The 16,571-nt window shown below is 37.7% G+C and overlaps 1 pseudogene; it reads right to left on the bottom strand.

Annotated features, from left to right (window-relative positions):
- Positions 1-2,550: 2,550 nt before the first annotated feature.
- Positions 2,551-15,334, bottom strand: LOC133330698 (plasma membrane calcium-transporting ATPase 1-like; annotated as a pseudogene).
- Positions 15,335-16,571: the final 1,237 nt, after the last annotated feature.

The following is a 16,571-nucleotide window of genomic DNA, read 5'->3' as shown; positions in this document are numbered from 1 at the left end:
ATTGGTTCTCCAAAAAAAAAAAAATACTGTGGAGAAGATGGTGACAAAAGTGGGGAAGGGGATTGCAAAATCTTCATTAGTATCTTCCATGTAGAACTTAAAAATTAGATTTCACAGTAAAAACAGTTAGTTCATCAAGGTGTTGGGAAAATAGGAGGGGATAATTTTTCCTTATATTAACATGTTTTTGACATTGAAAAATGATATGTTGTGCGCTTTCAGGCTGTTTACATATATCGCACAGGTATGTATCTGCAGCACCTATGCGGTTCAAAAAGACCTTGTCATATGTCACTCCAACTTTAAGTCTATTAATGAGCTTAGTTTCTGCAGGACTTAGACTTGCCCCTAGAAACCATGTTTTTTTTCAATTCAGCATTAGAAGAATCAAAGAACAATCTCCCATAATTCAGCGTAATGTTTTTTTCCATTCAGCCGAGACTCTATGTACAATATTACATTCGGCCTCTTTTGGCGTGAGTTCAAAATTAATCGGTGCACCATAATACGCTTGGGTGTATCAAATTTCTCTCTTAACACTGCTCTTTGCAAAGTACATCACATTTGATTTCCCAGGATTGAACGGTAAGTTTAAATCTCCGCACTTACTTTGAAACATAACCGCTTTCCTTTGAAACATTTCCGCTTTCCTGTCATAAGTAAAAAATATTCGGCATATTCAAAAATCATCGTCCGTTGATCCTCAATTTTATGCAAATTAACAGTATACTAATTAAAAAGAATGCTTGACAGACAGCTGCCCTGAGGAATACCATTTTTGGCCACTATTTCTTTATCTCCCAGCTTCAGGAACCTTTTGGACAAGAAATTCGTAATCCAACCCGTAATCTGTGGATTGATTGAATTATCATTAAGTCGCCTTGTCAATTTGTCGATCCGGACACAATTATCACCTTATAGTTATTGGCCATCAAGAGAGCAACTCTGTGAAGAAAATGATTTAGACATGTGGCCGTTGAGCAGCCTTTCTATAGGCGCATAACCTTCAAGGAACTACCTTCTTCTTTTCCAAATCTTCCACCAGAAAATCCTTCACCATCAGTTTGATCCACTTTAAAAAGACCAAAATGAGCGAAATTTTGAAATAATATTAATATCTTTATTGCGTTTGGAAATTGGGATAATTTTTATAATTCCCAGCTGTCGCTTGTGGCGTTGTCAAGAAAGGCATTGCACATAGCCATTAGAATGTCCCTTTTGGAAATAACCGGCAGAGTCTTAATCTTATCATATGTAATCCTGTCCACCCGAAGATCCTTTTTTCCTCGTAGCCAAAATCTTTTCAAAATTATCAAAGTCAAACATGATCCTCTCAGATACACTTTTTTCGAACAGATTTTTTTTTCATCTTGAGGGTCACCATCTGGAACTTGACGTTTCAAAAGTTCTTAAAAACTGGATTCCAGGGACTCTTCATTTCCTTATTCCTGTTTTTTATATTTTTGACAAATTTATCTCCTCAATCTTTGCTAATAAAGCTTCGACGTTTGCTTTCGCCACCTTTGACTTCCATAGCTCTACTTCTTTCCTCGCAAAATAAAAGCTTTTTCTTTGAACTCCTTAAAAAAATTAAAACTCATTTTTTATTTAATATATTCAAACAAATTTGACAACATTTTCCAGTCTCTAAGTTTAGCCGAAATCTCTGGGAATCCGTAGTTTCATGTTGATATCTTTAAAAATAAAGGAATATCAGCACTTTATCGTAGGGTTAAATCACCTTGCGTGTTAGTATTAATGTTTCCCCAGTGAAAGTGGTCCACATTGGCCACCTATTTTCCCCAGAAGGTTACGAAATTCTACTCCAAAATGATACGAAGTTCATACTCACCTAAATACAGCTTTATTTTATGGAGGGCACGGGTGGCCATATTTTGGACTAACTAGTTTTCTGCTGTTTCTGCCAATTAGATTGCACTTGGAATCTAATTGACAGAAACTGCACAAGAATACTAGTCCTTTCTCTCTCTATTCCCATGTAAAGTTTTTCCAAATATAATAAAAATTCAAATCGGCTTTTCTTGTAACTTCTTCTGAAATAAAATACTAATTTTTATTCATACTTTTTCAACTTTAGTTGCCACTACTATTTGTCAACACATGAGAGGGGAAACATTCGAAATAATATTTTCTAAATATAAATAAATTCTTTGTTTTGTTTTTGGTTTTTTTCTTTGAACATTTTTCTGTTTTTTTTTTTTTGTTGTTAATGGATAAGATGAGGAGGTGTGTAACTTTATAGTATTTTTTCTTTTCTTTTATTTTGATGAGAGTTTGTGGAGGGTGAGGAGCGAGTGTTTTTTTTGTGATTGAGTGGGTGGTTAATTGGGGGTGAGAGAATGTGTTTTTTCCATCTAATTTCTAATTAATTTTTTGGTATGTTTGTAGTTTTGTTGTTGTTGTTTAATTTGTTTGTTAATTTTTCTTGTTTGTGATATTTTTCAGGTCTATAAATGAGTGTTTTTTGTTTGTTTTGAGTGTGATATCTTCTTGTCATTAGTTTCAATTTATTTTTTAATTTGTGGTTGCTTTATTTTGCTCACGACAAACATTTGGGTAAAATGCTTGTAGGCACCGTGGTAATCACTTGTCCCCACACTAAAGTACCGAGGCCAAAGAAAACACACCACAGCCATTGATCGAGTGATAAGGCTTTGGTAGAGAATGCCATTTTACCGTATTGTATTATGACAACCTGGAAAGAGACGGAATGTTAACTCTTGTATATGATTATATATTTTGTAGATGATTTTTTTGGCTTACTTGAGATATCATTGTACCGATCCAAATTGTGTAGAAAATCGGATTGGTAAAGATACCCTCTACAACATTCCGTTGGCCATGGATTTTACGTGCATTGATTTCATTGAACATAATCATCATAACAAATGCATTGAAAATAATTGTAAAATGCTGAGTTGGTCCCGCATTCAAATCTTGACCACGACCCGATTCAATATCCAGTATCCAATCGCCTATCGTAGAAAAGAGAAGGTAACATAAAAATAGAATTTTTTCGAAGAGAGAGGGGGAAAAATAAACTTACCCGCAAATAACAAACCAAATATAATAATTAGCTGATAGAAGGCTTGGCCTAAAATATTTTTCATCATAATGGGTGAAATCAAGGGTTTTGTTCGGCCATACGGTTTGCGTAACAATAAATCGGGTGTTGGCAATTCGGTGGCCAAAGCCAAGGAGGCCAAGGTATCCATAATCAAGTTGACCCATAACATTTGTACTGCCTGCAAAACAATCAATCACAATTTAATTTAAATCACCTTTTGGTGTGATCTCAAACTTCCCACCTTTAATGGAGAATCCTGAACAGCACAGGCACCAATGAATGCAACAACAACGGCAACAACATTAACAGTTAGCTGAAATTGTAAAAATTTGGCTATGGAATCGTAAACATTACGCCCCCACATAACAGCCTTAACAATACTGCTGAAATTATCATCGGTCAATATAATATCGGAAGCTTCCTTGGCCACATCGGTGCCAGCAATTCCCATGGCAAAGCCAACATCAGCCTTTTTCAAGGCTGGGCCATCGTTGGTACCATCACCGGTAACGGCAACAACTTCACGACTGTCACTTATAGTACTATCAATTATGCCTGGATTGGGGAGGAAGAAAACAAAAAATATTTATATTAACTCCACGAAGAGAGAGGAATTTTTCGATGCTTAGTTACATACCTTTAACAAGAGTATATTTATCAGTAGGTGAAGATCGAGCTAGAACACGCAATCTTGGCCAAACTTTATCTAATAAATGTTGCTGAACCTATATAGAAGTAAGAAAAAAATGTTAAGTAGGATATAAACTAAAAAATTGTTACTTTGGCTACTGGAGGGATAAGTAACCCACATAAAAATAATTTTGCCTTTATAGATATAACGACATAGCAAATTGCTATAATCCGTATAAAAGCGAAGTTCTTCTACATCATCAATCTTATTTGCGCCCGTGCTCCGACAGAAGAAAAAGATGAACAGAACGACCAAAGACATATTTTATGAAGGCCTAGAAAGAGCATATGACCGCTGCTCTGGTCATGACATTAAATTTTGCTAGGAGATTTTAATGCAAAAATCGGAAGGGAAAATATTTTTGGCCCACCATCGGAAAATTAAGCCTCCGTGAAGAAACATTCGACATGCGGCATGAGGTTGATTGACTTTGCGGCAGCAAAAAAACATGGTAGTAAGCAGCAACAAATTAAAGCATCTCAATATACACAAGGCCCCCTATATTCCTTCAAATCAAACAACGAGAAATCAATTTGATCGTGTTGTGATAGATGGAAGGCATTGATCCAGTGTTTTAGACGTTCAATTGATCCGAGGAGCGAATATTGATGTAAAGGAAAATATTAGAAAAATTGCTTCCAAATATGGGCATTTTGGAAGAAAATATTTTTTGGATTATTTTGTGATACTTTTCGAAGTCGTACATAAATGACCCAACAGACTTTATCTGAGAGGATTGGTGTAAAGGAAAAATGTGTTCTACAAAAATTCTACTATGGGTCATCAAACACTTGAAATCGAAGAAATCGCCACAAACTTCGGGAGCTTGGTTGGGAAGTTTTAATGCATCCGCCATACAGTCCGGACTTGGCACCTTGCACGATTATCATCTTTTTCTGACATTGCAATATTTCTTTGATGATAAAAAATTGGTATCTAGGGAGGATTGTGAAAATCCACTACTAGAGTTTTTTGCAAATAGCGAAGAGCATGACTTCTATGAGAGATGCAGTATGATTTTACCTTTTAAATGTCAATAAATAAATAAACCACCAAACGGTACTTATTCGGTCCAAATCGGACATTCCGTAGTATCTTATATCATATTTCTTATATATTGTTACGAATATAACTTTAGATTTAAGTTAATTTAGATGAATTCCGTTAATTTAAGAATTTGAATTGTAACGTAAATTTCTACTACGCAGTTTATTTGAATAACTTCACAACAACAACTACTGTATAGATTTTTCTACATCCTTCCATTTCCTCTTTCATTGTCTATTTTTTTGTTGACGTACAATTCTTGTTAAACGTCATCATTGATGATCACTTAATTCCTCTTTCTTTGTTACCCCCTCACCTGTATATGTATTGTTGTTATTGTTTACTCAATGTAAGTTTGTATGTGTTGTTGTTATTGTTTGCTCAATGTAAGTTTGTATGTGTTGTTGTTATTGTTTACTCAATGTAAGTTTGTATGTGTGTTTGTTGCATTGGTAGATTGTTCGTGATCTAGGTGTTACCAAATCGTCTAGAAACTTCTGTAGCTACAAGCAAGGCTCATATAAATAGGGGAAATGGAAAGGCAGTGAGTCAGTTGTGAATCAGATCGCGAATTGAAACCGTCGTGTAAAGTAAAGTGCAAAGTAAAGTTGTGTGAATAAAATCATTGTAATAATCGTAATCAGAACGAACCCGCGTTTTATTTGGTACGAACTGTATCGGGAAATAAAACAACGTCTACACGGGAATAAGTAAAGTCCAAGAACGTAACAATTGGTGTCGGAAGTGAGATTACGATAATACTACGATGAAGTTTAAGGATCTACGAGTGGAAGACATGAAGAAGGAGCTCAATAAATTGGAATTGTCCTCTACTGTCAGGGGTGACGATTTCAGAGAAATGCTGGCTAAAATGTTCGAAGAGAATTCCAGAAACACGAGACGAATGTTCGAAGAGAATTCCAGAAAGTCAGAAGAAAACTCGAGACGAATGTTCGAAGAGAATTCCAGAAAATTAGATGAACTCAAGGCAGAGAATTGTAGAATGAACGAGAAACTCGAGAACATTACAGAAGTTATTGGAAGGAGAGTGGAAACCGTGGAGGTCCAAATTAAAGAGTTGGATAAGAAAGTGCAGTCGGTTGACGAGAAGATTCTGTCTGTGGATAAGAAATTTCTGGCCCACGACCACAGGTTTACGAATCTGGAGAAGAAAATGTCGGAACTGGAAATTAAAGGTGGTCCGGTGCGAGTTCCTGATAACACACTAAAAATCAAACCTCCTGTATTCGACGGCACTACGTCATTCAATATTTTCAAGTTACAGTTCGAGACAGTGGCTTCTAGAAATTCGTGGAACGACAGCGACAAAGCGGTTGCACTACTTCTGGCATAGAAGGGCAGTGCTGCTGATGTTATACAGAGTATTCCTGTCGCTTCTAGGAATAACTATGAAGATGTTATTGCTGCACTGGAACGTAAGTACGGTGGCGAACATAAACAAAACATATACCTTATGGAACTAAGGGGAAAAGTACAGAGGGCAAACGAGACGTTACAAGACTTTGCAGCTGAGGTGGAACGTTTGGTGCTAATGGCGTATCCGGGAGAGAATCACCCATTGCTGGACCGTATGAAAATCGAAACCTTTGTGAATGGCATACGTGACCCTGAGATTAAATGTGCAATATATGCGTCACCAAAAGCGTCGTTTGCCGAAACTGTGTCGTTTGCCCTTGCCCAAGAGACGGCCAGAATAATTGTTAAGCCCCAGACCCACAAGATTCGCCAACTGGAGACCGAAGGTTGCGAACCCAAATCTCTCGTTAACTCGATCAAGGACGCCATGAGGCAGGTAATAGAAGAAACAAAGTTAGTAGGGATGACTAAGCCCAGGGTTAGATGCTACAACTGCGATAAAACAGGTCATATTGCGCGCGAATGCAGAGCTAAGCGCAAACGATCCAGGTCATCGTCACCACCTCCAACGAAAGATGTTAGAAGAATTGCTCAACAGTCCACCAATGAGTCACCGTTAAACACAATCGAGCACAGAGAAGGCGGAAAACACGGTAATGCTGATGCCCTGTCTCGTCGGCCATGCAAGGTAGAATACAGGCACTGCTCAAAGGCCGAGTGCAAAGAGAATATCGTTGATGTCCGACGATTGCAGTTTGAGTCGGGTGAAGATTGGTCGACGGAACAACGAAGAGATCCCATTCTGGGCAAAATAATTTCGGCCATAGAAACGGGCAAGCGACCTAGTCGGAAAGAAATTACCTCCGAAAGCCCTCTTTTAAAATCCTATTGGGCCCAGTGGGACAGTCTACTTATAAAAGATGGTTGCCTATATCGCAAATGGGAAAGTGAGGACGGTAAATCTCACCGGAACTTGATCGTCGTCCCAGACTCCAAAATAAGAGATGTCTTGTCGGAGTTTCACGATGGGCCAAGTGGAGGACATCTTGGCATAGCAAAGACCGCTGAAAAGGTAAAGCAGAGATTCTACTGGGTCGGCTGTCAAAAATCCATTGCCGACTGGATCGCCAATTGTGAAAGGTGCATAAGAGCTAAAGGTCCAACACAGAAGAGTCGAGGCTACATGCAGCAGTATAATTCAGGAGCCCCTTTTGAAAGAATCGCAATGGATGCAGTTGGACCGTTCCCAACAAGCGACTCTGGGAACCGGTATGTCTTAGTGGTCATGGATTACTTCAGTAAATGGCCAGAGGTTTATGCTATCCCAAATCAAGAAGCCAGGACAATTGTGGATGTGTTCAGCAAAAATTGGATTTGTCGCTATGGTGTTCCATCTGAGGTTCATTCCGATCAAGGTAGGAATTTTGAATCAGCGATCTTCAAGGAAATGTGTGACTCCTACGGAATCAAGAAAACCAGAACGACGCCCCTACATCCACAATCAGATGGCATGGTGGAAAGATTCAATCGCACCCTGGAAGAACATCTACGGAAAGTGGTGGACAGTGGCCAACGAGACTGGGATGAGCATATTCCAAAGTTTTTACTGGCTTATAGATCGGCCATTCATGATTCCACATCCCGGACCCCAGCCAAAGTTCTGTTCGGAAACGAATTAAAGCTACCTGGCGATTTGATATTCGGTGCTACCCCAAACGACGATGTGAACCTAGAAGAGGGCAGTCAAAACTCTTTTAGTAAAGTCCACGATGCAGTTCGCCATCGAATAAAAATGGTTAGCTACCGCATGAAGGCAAGGTACGATCGAGCGGCAAATACCGATGGGTTTCAAGAAGGGCAACTGGTACTATTGTTCAACCCACAACGAAAGAAAGGACTATGCCCCAAATTGCAAACGCACTGGGAAGGACCCTACAAGATTGTCACGAAAATAAATGACGTCGTTTATCGCATCCAGAGGAGCGACAGTCCCAGGTCGAAGATGAAAGTTGTACATTTGGAGCGGCTGACCCCCTACGGAACGGGAACTGTGCCTATTCGGGACGAACAGGCTTAAGCGGGGGGCAATGTTACGAATATAACTTTAGATTTAAGTTAATTTAGATGAATTCCGTTAATTTAAGAATTTGAATTGTAAAGTAAATTTCTACTACGCAGTTTATTTGAATAACTTCACAACAACAACTACTGTATAGATTTTTCTACATCCTTCCATTTCCTCTTTCATTGTCTATTTTTTTGTTGACGTACAATTCTTGTTAAACGTCATCATTGATGATCGCTTAATTCCTCTTTCTTTGTTACCCCCTCACCTGTATATGTGTTGTTGTTATTGTTTACTCAATGTAAGTTTGTATGTGTTGTTGTTATTGTTTGCTCAATGTAAGTTTGTATGTGTTGTTGTTATTGTTTACTCAATGTAAGTTTGTATGTGTGTTTGTTGCATTGGTAGATTGTTCGTGATCTAGGTGTTACCAAATCGTCTAGAAACTTCTGTAGCTACAAGCAAGGCTCATATAAATAGGGGAAATGGAAAGGCAGTGAGTCAGTTGTGAATCAGATCGCGAATTGAAACCGTCGTGTAAAGTAAAGTGCAAAGTAAAGTTGTGTGAATAAAATCATTGTAATAATCGTAATCAGAACGAACCCGCGTTTTATTTGGTACGAACTGTATCGGGAAATAAAACAACGTCTACACGGGAATAAGTAAAGTCCAAGAACGTAACAATATATATCATATTTCTTATATCTTATATTTCTTATATCATATTTCATATAAAAATAATAGATTTCCCGAACCTAATAATAAACTGCTTTAAAAATTAATTAGTAACATATATGGGCAATATTGCCAATTTTTTAACATAGCTGAAGCGGAGGTTCACCCCTTTATAACTCGGGAACTACTTAAGTATATGAAAAAAAGTGAATAGTTTTGGGTTAATTGATCTGTCATTGCAAACTGTTCATGATATTGACCTCCAACTTTTTTTTTGGTGGAAGCTGTGTCTACTTTAATGAAAAAAAATGTGTAAAAACAGGTTGAGGCGAACCAGTTTTTTTATGTTCTCTATCGATTTGTGACTAAGACACTCATTGCACGGTCTTCGTGTCAAAATAAAACTAGAAGCCAACAAAATGGGGACTACGCCCCTTATGTATAATTTTTCAAAATTTTAACTGCATCTACCTTTAAATGATGCTGACATTTTGAAGCTCGATTTTGAGTGTTTTTTTAATTTTACTTCTAGCTTTAATACGCAAACAGGAATTTATAAAAATCGATTATAAGATTATTGTAGTCGCGATTCTGCGTAATTTGATATGTATTTTGTGTATGTAGTATGCACAGCTTCAGAGTAATACTCATCCGAAGGTGCGAATTTTGTGCGATCAAATTTCTAAAAAACCTATTTTTCGGGCCAAATTTTTAGATCTGTCAACTGAATGATATGGGTACCCGCGATCAATAAGGTTTTTTACGTTTCGGATGATATAAAATCTTCTTAGTAAAAATCCATCTACTAGAACGGCGGGAACTGGCCTTCCAAAAATACGAAATTTGGCAAAAAATGTTTTTGAAAATATCGCGGATTTATTTGCCTTTTCTGTGTATCATTTCCGCTTCAATAAATGACCTCATACGGATTTTGATCTTTTTCGAAAAGAGAACTTTAAAAACTTCAGCCGAAAGAGAGATGTACGCAATTTATCTCAAAAATAGATTGTGCTGGCACATCCACGGTTCTTAATGGACAACATTGAAATGGTATAGATCGATGTATTTTTTTAGGGTGTACACCGAAATCGGATGCGCGTTAATGGCATATGGAGTTTTCGGAAATTATTCGCGTTTTACGATTTTTTGGGTACTTCAATGTAACGTGCGGCACATCTTAGCCGTCAAATGAAATTTCGCAAAATATATATGGATTGGAAGATAAACTTCAGTACTTTTTGGAAACCGCATGCGCATCAAATGATTTTGAGAATTACGCGATTTAGACGCAATTTGTCTCAAAAATAGTGTGAGCTGGCACATCCATGGTTCCTAATGGACCACATTGAAATCGGTATAGATCGATGTATTTTTTTAGGGTGCACACCGAAATCGGATGCGCGTTAATGGCATATGGAGTTTTCGGAAATTATTCGCGTTTTACGATTTTTTGGGTACTTCAATGTAACGCGTGGCACATCTTAGCCGTCAAATGAAATTTCTCAAAATATATATGGATTGGAAGATAAACTTCAGTACTTCCTGGAAACCGCATGCGCATCAAATGATTTTGAGAATTACGCGATTTACACGCAATTTAAAATGCATATTTCATAATATTATTTTATATTAAGATTTATTCCTATTTATAGAATTCTAAGATTTATCGGAAGGGTCTTGATATAATCCGCAAGGCGTATACTTATACACAAAAAGTGATTATTATTATATATGTAAATTTTTCGGCGAAATTCGGGTAAAATAACCCCAACATTTTTTTCTGAAATTTCTTGTATACAATTAAAAAAATAAATATGATGACATTATTTTTTCGAACCAAAAACAAATATTTTTCCTCAATATATTGTTTTGTTGTCGCTTTGATTTAGAAACCGCTACACGGACTTGTGTGATTTTGATATCATTTGATTCACCATCGTGTTTAGATTATGTAGATATTTTTAAATTAATTTTTAAGTGTGTGTATGTCATTAATATAATGAAAATATTGATGTAATCTGCTATATTTTTTTATTTTTCTCATATTTCGCGAATATATGCAACTTTATCGTGATTATTATAATATATTCATATTCTTATTTTACGGAGGAAGATATATATCAACGTTTTTGGTCAATATAATAAACGGCGTAATTTTAAGATTTTTTTCTTATGCCCAAAATTAAAACCTCGATAACTTTTGCGCGCATCAACAAAAAATTTGATCGCGGTTCGGAGTCAGAACATTTTTCTCTATATGTGTACCAAAAATCATAGATGTGCCACCAAAACAAAAAAGCTGATTTTTTGAAAATTGAATATTAAAAAATTGGCAATATTGCCCATATATACTTACATCACCATTGCTATCACGAATACGCCGATTAAATTCACGTCCCTCCAATATAAGGAAATCATCATTCGGTTTCAAAATACCACATTTTGTGGCAATCGATCGCGCCGTATTAACATTATCTCCCGTAACCATTCGCACCGTAATCCCAGCTCGTTGGCATTTTCGGATAGCATCGGGCACTTCCGGCCGCACCGGATCCTCAATACCAACAACACACAAACATGTTAGATTTGACATAATATTCTCCTCATCGTCCCAGTCGGGTTCACCATCGATGTGTACCTCATTGGCGGCCGCCTGACCGGGTACAAAATCACGATATGCCACCGAAATGGTACGTAAACCATCGCAGGCCATGGGTTCAATAACCTCGCGTATTAAACGTTCTTGCATGTCGCGTGTGAATTTTTCCAAAACACCATCGTGGCCATAAATAAAGGCACACCTGCAAAAAAAAAAAGAAACATAATTTTCTTAAATCGTTTCCCGGAAGAAGAATGTAGAGATATTACTTTTTCAACATAATTTCCGAAGCACCTTTACTATAGAGACGATAACCACCATCTGGTCGTGGTATAACAGTACCCATACTTTTGCGTACCGAATTGAATGTGTATACCCGGGTAAATTTATCCTCAGTTATTTCTTCGCGTATTTTTTGATATCGCACACCCAAGCCTTGAACAAAACCCAAAAGGGCACATTCCGTTTTGTTGCCCACCTGAGTTGGCAAGTCATCGGGATTCGCACCTGGCTGTGGGCAAGATTCAACAAAATAAGTTAATTTTAATTAAAAAAAAAAAATAATAGTGATTATTGAAATAAATCCTCTTACCAAGATATTGGAAGTATAAGCTGAATTCACAGAAATGCCTTGGGTAATTAGGGTGGCAACATGTTTAGGAATGTCGTTGAGCCTTGGCAATACTTTGCATAACTTTTCACAGATATATGATTGTACAACAGTCATACGATTTGTGGTTAAAGTTCCGGTTTTATCAGAACAAATGGCAGTGGCATTACCCATAGTTTCGCATGCATCTAAATGGCGCACCAAATTGTTGTCTTTCATCATTTTCTAAGATAGAGAGCGAGAGAGAGAGGGAGATGGAAAATATATAAAAAAATATATATTTTTCTCTTCTTATTATCATATTCACATGTCATACCTTAACCGAGTAGGCCAATGACAGGGTCACAGCTAAGGGCAAACCTTCGGGTACAGCAACCACTAATACTGTCACACCAATAATCAAATGTTTAACAAAATTATTGGCATAGGTATTCTTCCATGGCTTCTCATCGATGACAAAGGTCTTAATGCAAAACTGTATAATTAGAATTATAACGGTAATAACGGCAATTGTTGAACCAGCATAACCAATTTGTATGGCGAGTTTTGTAAGCTTTGCCTGTAATACAGATTTATCTTTTTTCCCAGATTCAGCAGCAGCACCGGATGATGAGGCTTGAACATGATTACCATCTGAATCGGATTTAATACCATCTGAACCGCCTTTATGTTCTGCAAAAGAGAGAAAAAATTGGGTAATTGTTCACACTTCTGCATTTGGATTTCTCTCTCTCTCTCTATAGATGTTCCCGACATTTGTTTGTGCCGATGAATGGGTGTGATCTTCGTCTCCCCCATTAATATGGTCCACTGGTGACAACCTATTGCACTTTAAAGGGCAGCATTCTTCCACTGCGTATTACTTACATTCGAAAACCACATTTGCGTCGCAGAGATATATAAGGTTAAGAAGTCTACAGACTTCACTACAGGCCGTAGAGATGGAATTAGGATCCTTTTCCTCGCCAGAGTTTACGCCCCTACTCACCATCTGAGAGGGTAACTACTGTATTTGTCACTGTAGTGCTAATCACAGTAATATCCATGATGTCCCTTCCTCGTCTCGTCAAGAGCGAGTCGACCCAGATTTGATTTGGTATGCTTTCCTAACTAAGGCGGAAGCAGCCGCTTTCCTCCATAAGATTGAGCCTCCTCAGGCTTTCGTTTTCGTCGTCGAGAGTAATGCGGGTCGAGGCAAAAGAGTGGCGTGGGTCGTCAACATTTGTAGGGGTTAATTGAATTTTTTTTTTTATTTTTTAAATTTTTGAAGGGGGTAGTAACCTAAGACCTTTGAAATCGATATTTGAAGTGCCATTCTCGCCTCGTCGGTCCTGGGATCATGGGCGCTCGGTAATTTCGTCCGAGACTCTCCCCCAGAGCCCGCAGATTGTCCACGACTATTTATTTGATATTCACAGCTACCTAAGGACCCAGTTCCACACTTGACTGCTACACCCATACATTCGATGTAGGGGTCACTAGAGTCTAGTTCAAACGAGTTAGGTCTGTACTGCACAGAATGGTGTAACAAGAATGCAAACCTCCCACCTCTGGATCGCACAGACCATTTATCTCCTTCGACTCATACTCGGTCATGGAAACGATTTCTTATCTGTTGAATATATGGGTGCCTTTTATCCATTGTAAGTCAAACTGGGACATATTTCTGTATCACAGAAAACGAGAGTAGAAGTTTCTGCATTGGGTCATTAATAATTTCTAATCTATTGAAGATATTGTGTATTTTTTACATAGGAAATCTGCTTAGAAATTATCAGGTCAGAGGCTGTTTTGTCTATTAGAAAAAAACTATTCATAAAAGATGTGTAGTGGAGGATTGAACACATGACGTTTCTTTTATATAGTAGGCTAGATCGTATCTTAATTAATTAAGGGTTTTTATTCTATTTAAAGAAAATGTCAAATAATGAGACCAGAGACAGTATTCTTTTTATAGGCGACCTATTGGTATATATGTTAAATATTTACAAATTATTCAATAAATGTACTTTATTTTACCTTTAGGCTTTGGCGCATCCTCTTCCTCATCGGTGGCACCCAACAGGGTAAATATAATACCAGCTTGTGAATTTACGCCGACAGCAGTAACGACCATTTTACCACTACCCTCCATGACATGAGTGCCGGACAATACCATTGGATCATTGTCGATACCTTTCTTCACATGATCAGACTCGCCGGTTAAAGATGATTCATCCACCTATATAAAATGTGCCCAGATAACATATGTACATACATGTATGTCAGCAGTCACATTGTCACATTCCAAAAATATCTTCTCACATATCCTCACCTTCAAATCATTACTTTGTATGAGTATTCCATCGGCTGGCAACAGATCACCGTACTTAACTTGAGCAATATCGCCAACAACAATGTCACCAACGCTAATTTGACATACTTCACCACCGCGTATAATGGAGAATTTATGTTCACCCTCGATGCGGCTCTGGAGGCCACGAAACTGACGTTCTTTGGAATAATCATTGAAGGCTGTCACCAATACTACAACTATAACAGAAACTAAGATGGCAGCACCTTCAATCCAAGCATAATGATCTTCTTCTTCCTCCAAAACAGCTAAACAAGGAGTGGGGAGAAAACCAAAATTAATAAAAATACAATATTTCTCCTCTCACATCATCTTCTGCTTAAGAACACTTACGAGCATCTTCGTCAGTTGGTGAATAAAATGATAGGCCAAGGGAAACAAGGGAAGCTACTTCTAAAATTATAAGGGTCACATCTTGTAATGCTTCCCAGACTAGTGTTAAGAATGTTTTAGGCGGTTTTGGCGGTATAACATTGGAGCCAAATGTTTCACGTCTATGTGATACATCACGATGCGAGCCACTAATACCTGGGTAGGAAAACAATAAAAAAATAACAATTAATTTACTTTTTGCAATGTCTTTTCATTTAGTTTTTAGTTGAATTACCATCATTGGGATTCGTATAGAGTTTATTGCATATTTCTATTACTCCACCCATTTCTTGGACTCTGGTAACACCCTCATGCCCTCGATGCTCCATGAGCTCTCGCAACTGCTTAAGAGATATCCCATATTGCGCCGGTCTTCCATCTATAGTTGCCATTTGTTAAATCTTAAAAATGTAACATTAATACTAATACTATGTATTTTGGATTTTGTTTCCTTTCGGAATTGTATTGACGATCTTTTAGATCGTTATGGAATTATAGGTCGCAATTTTGAAAATATCTCCCCCTCTTGAGAATTTTCTTCGAATTAATTTAATGCATCTGTAAAATAAAAAAACGAAGAGAAATTTATTAATAAATAAATAAACAATTTGATTCGAAATTTTTTTTATGGGATCGCGGGGTCTATTATATTTATATGACAATAACCTATATCGTTCTATTGATCCGAGGAGCGAATATCAATTCGGACCACAGCCTTGTAGCAGCCAAGATTCGCACTCGTCTTAATGTAGCAGCAAAGGAGCGATCTAATACAACACGGAATCTCGACGTCTAAAAACTGCAAAGACAACAGGTAGCAGAAGCCTACTCCGGTCAACTTACCCACCTGCTTGACGAAAGCACTCCTTGTCCCGATAATAGTATAGAAGCACAATGGAAAAGAATTGCCCACTCCCTACACACTGCAGCAAAAGCAACACTTGGCTACCAAAGACCACCATGATACGATCAGGAGTATCGTTATGCAACTGAGTTGAAAAACGCAGCATATAGGGTAGCCCTGCAGACGTACGAAGGCAGTTCGGAAAGTTCTTAACCTAACCCAAACGCGGTATAAACAGAAAAAGGTTAAGTGTTTTGGAAACTTCCATCTCTGTTATGAACACATGTTAAATTTTGTTTCGATCTGACAACTCCTTCATATAGAAACAGGTATTCAAAAAAGACGCATTCGCATTTTTTTGCAGTGAAAGCACGCATTTCCAATTTTTCCTTAAAAAATTGCGGATGCGTCTTTTTTTAACACCGGTTTCGATATAAAGGAGTTGTCAGATCAAAACAAAATTTAACATGTGTTCATAACTTTCCGAACCGCCCTCGTAGCAACACGCAAAACAAGATAGAATTATCAGTCGAAAAAGAGAGGGAGAGAGCAGAAACATATTTTCAGAAAAAAGAAGAGAGAACAAGAATAAATTGCCCGGGATCAAATCGAGATTTACAGGATTCGGAACGATGTCCGGAAATTTTACCAACCAGTAAAACACACAACCGAAGGCTTGATGCATTCACATCCTGGAAGGAGCATTTGCAAAGCTTCTGATATCAAATAGTGGCGGTGAAGAAGATACTCCAGAACCAATTAGAGATTACGGTATAGATTGTATACCACCTAGCCAAGATGTGGTCAGAATAACAATTAATCGGCTGAAGAATAATAAAGCAACAGGTGC

Source organism: Musca vetustissima, unplaced genomic scaffold, assembly GCF_032173495.1.
Source record: "Musca vetustissima isolate MV318-11 ecotype Yass unplaced genomic scaffold, APGP_CSIRO_Mvet_v1 utg7881, whole genome shotgun sequence".
NCBI classification, from domain to species: Eukaryota; Metazoa; Arthropoda; class Insecta; order Diptera; family Muscidae; genus Musca; species Musca vetustissima.
The sequence above is the reverse complement of the archived record's forward strand: the minus strand, read 5'-3'. Positions and strand labels throughout refer to the sequence as shown.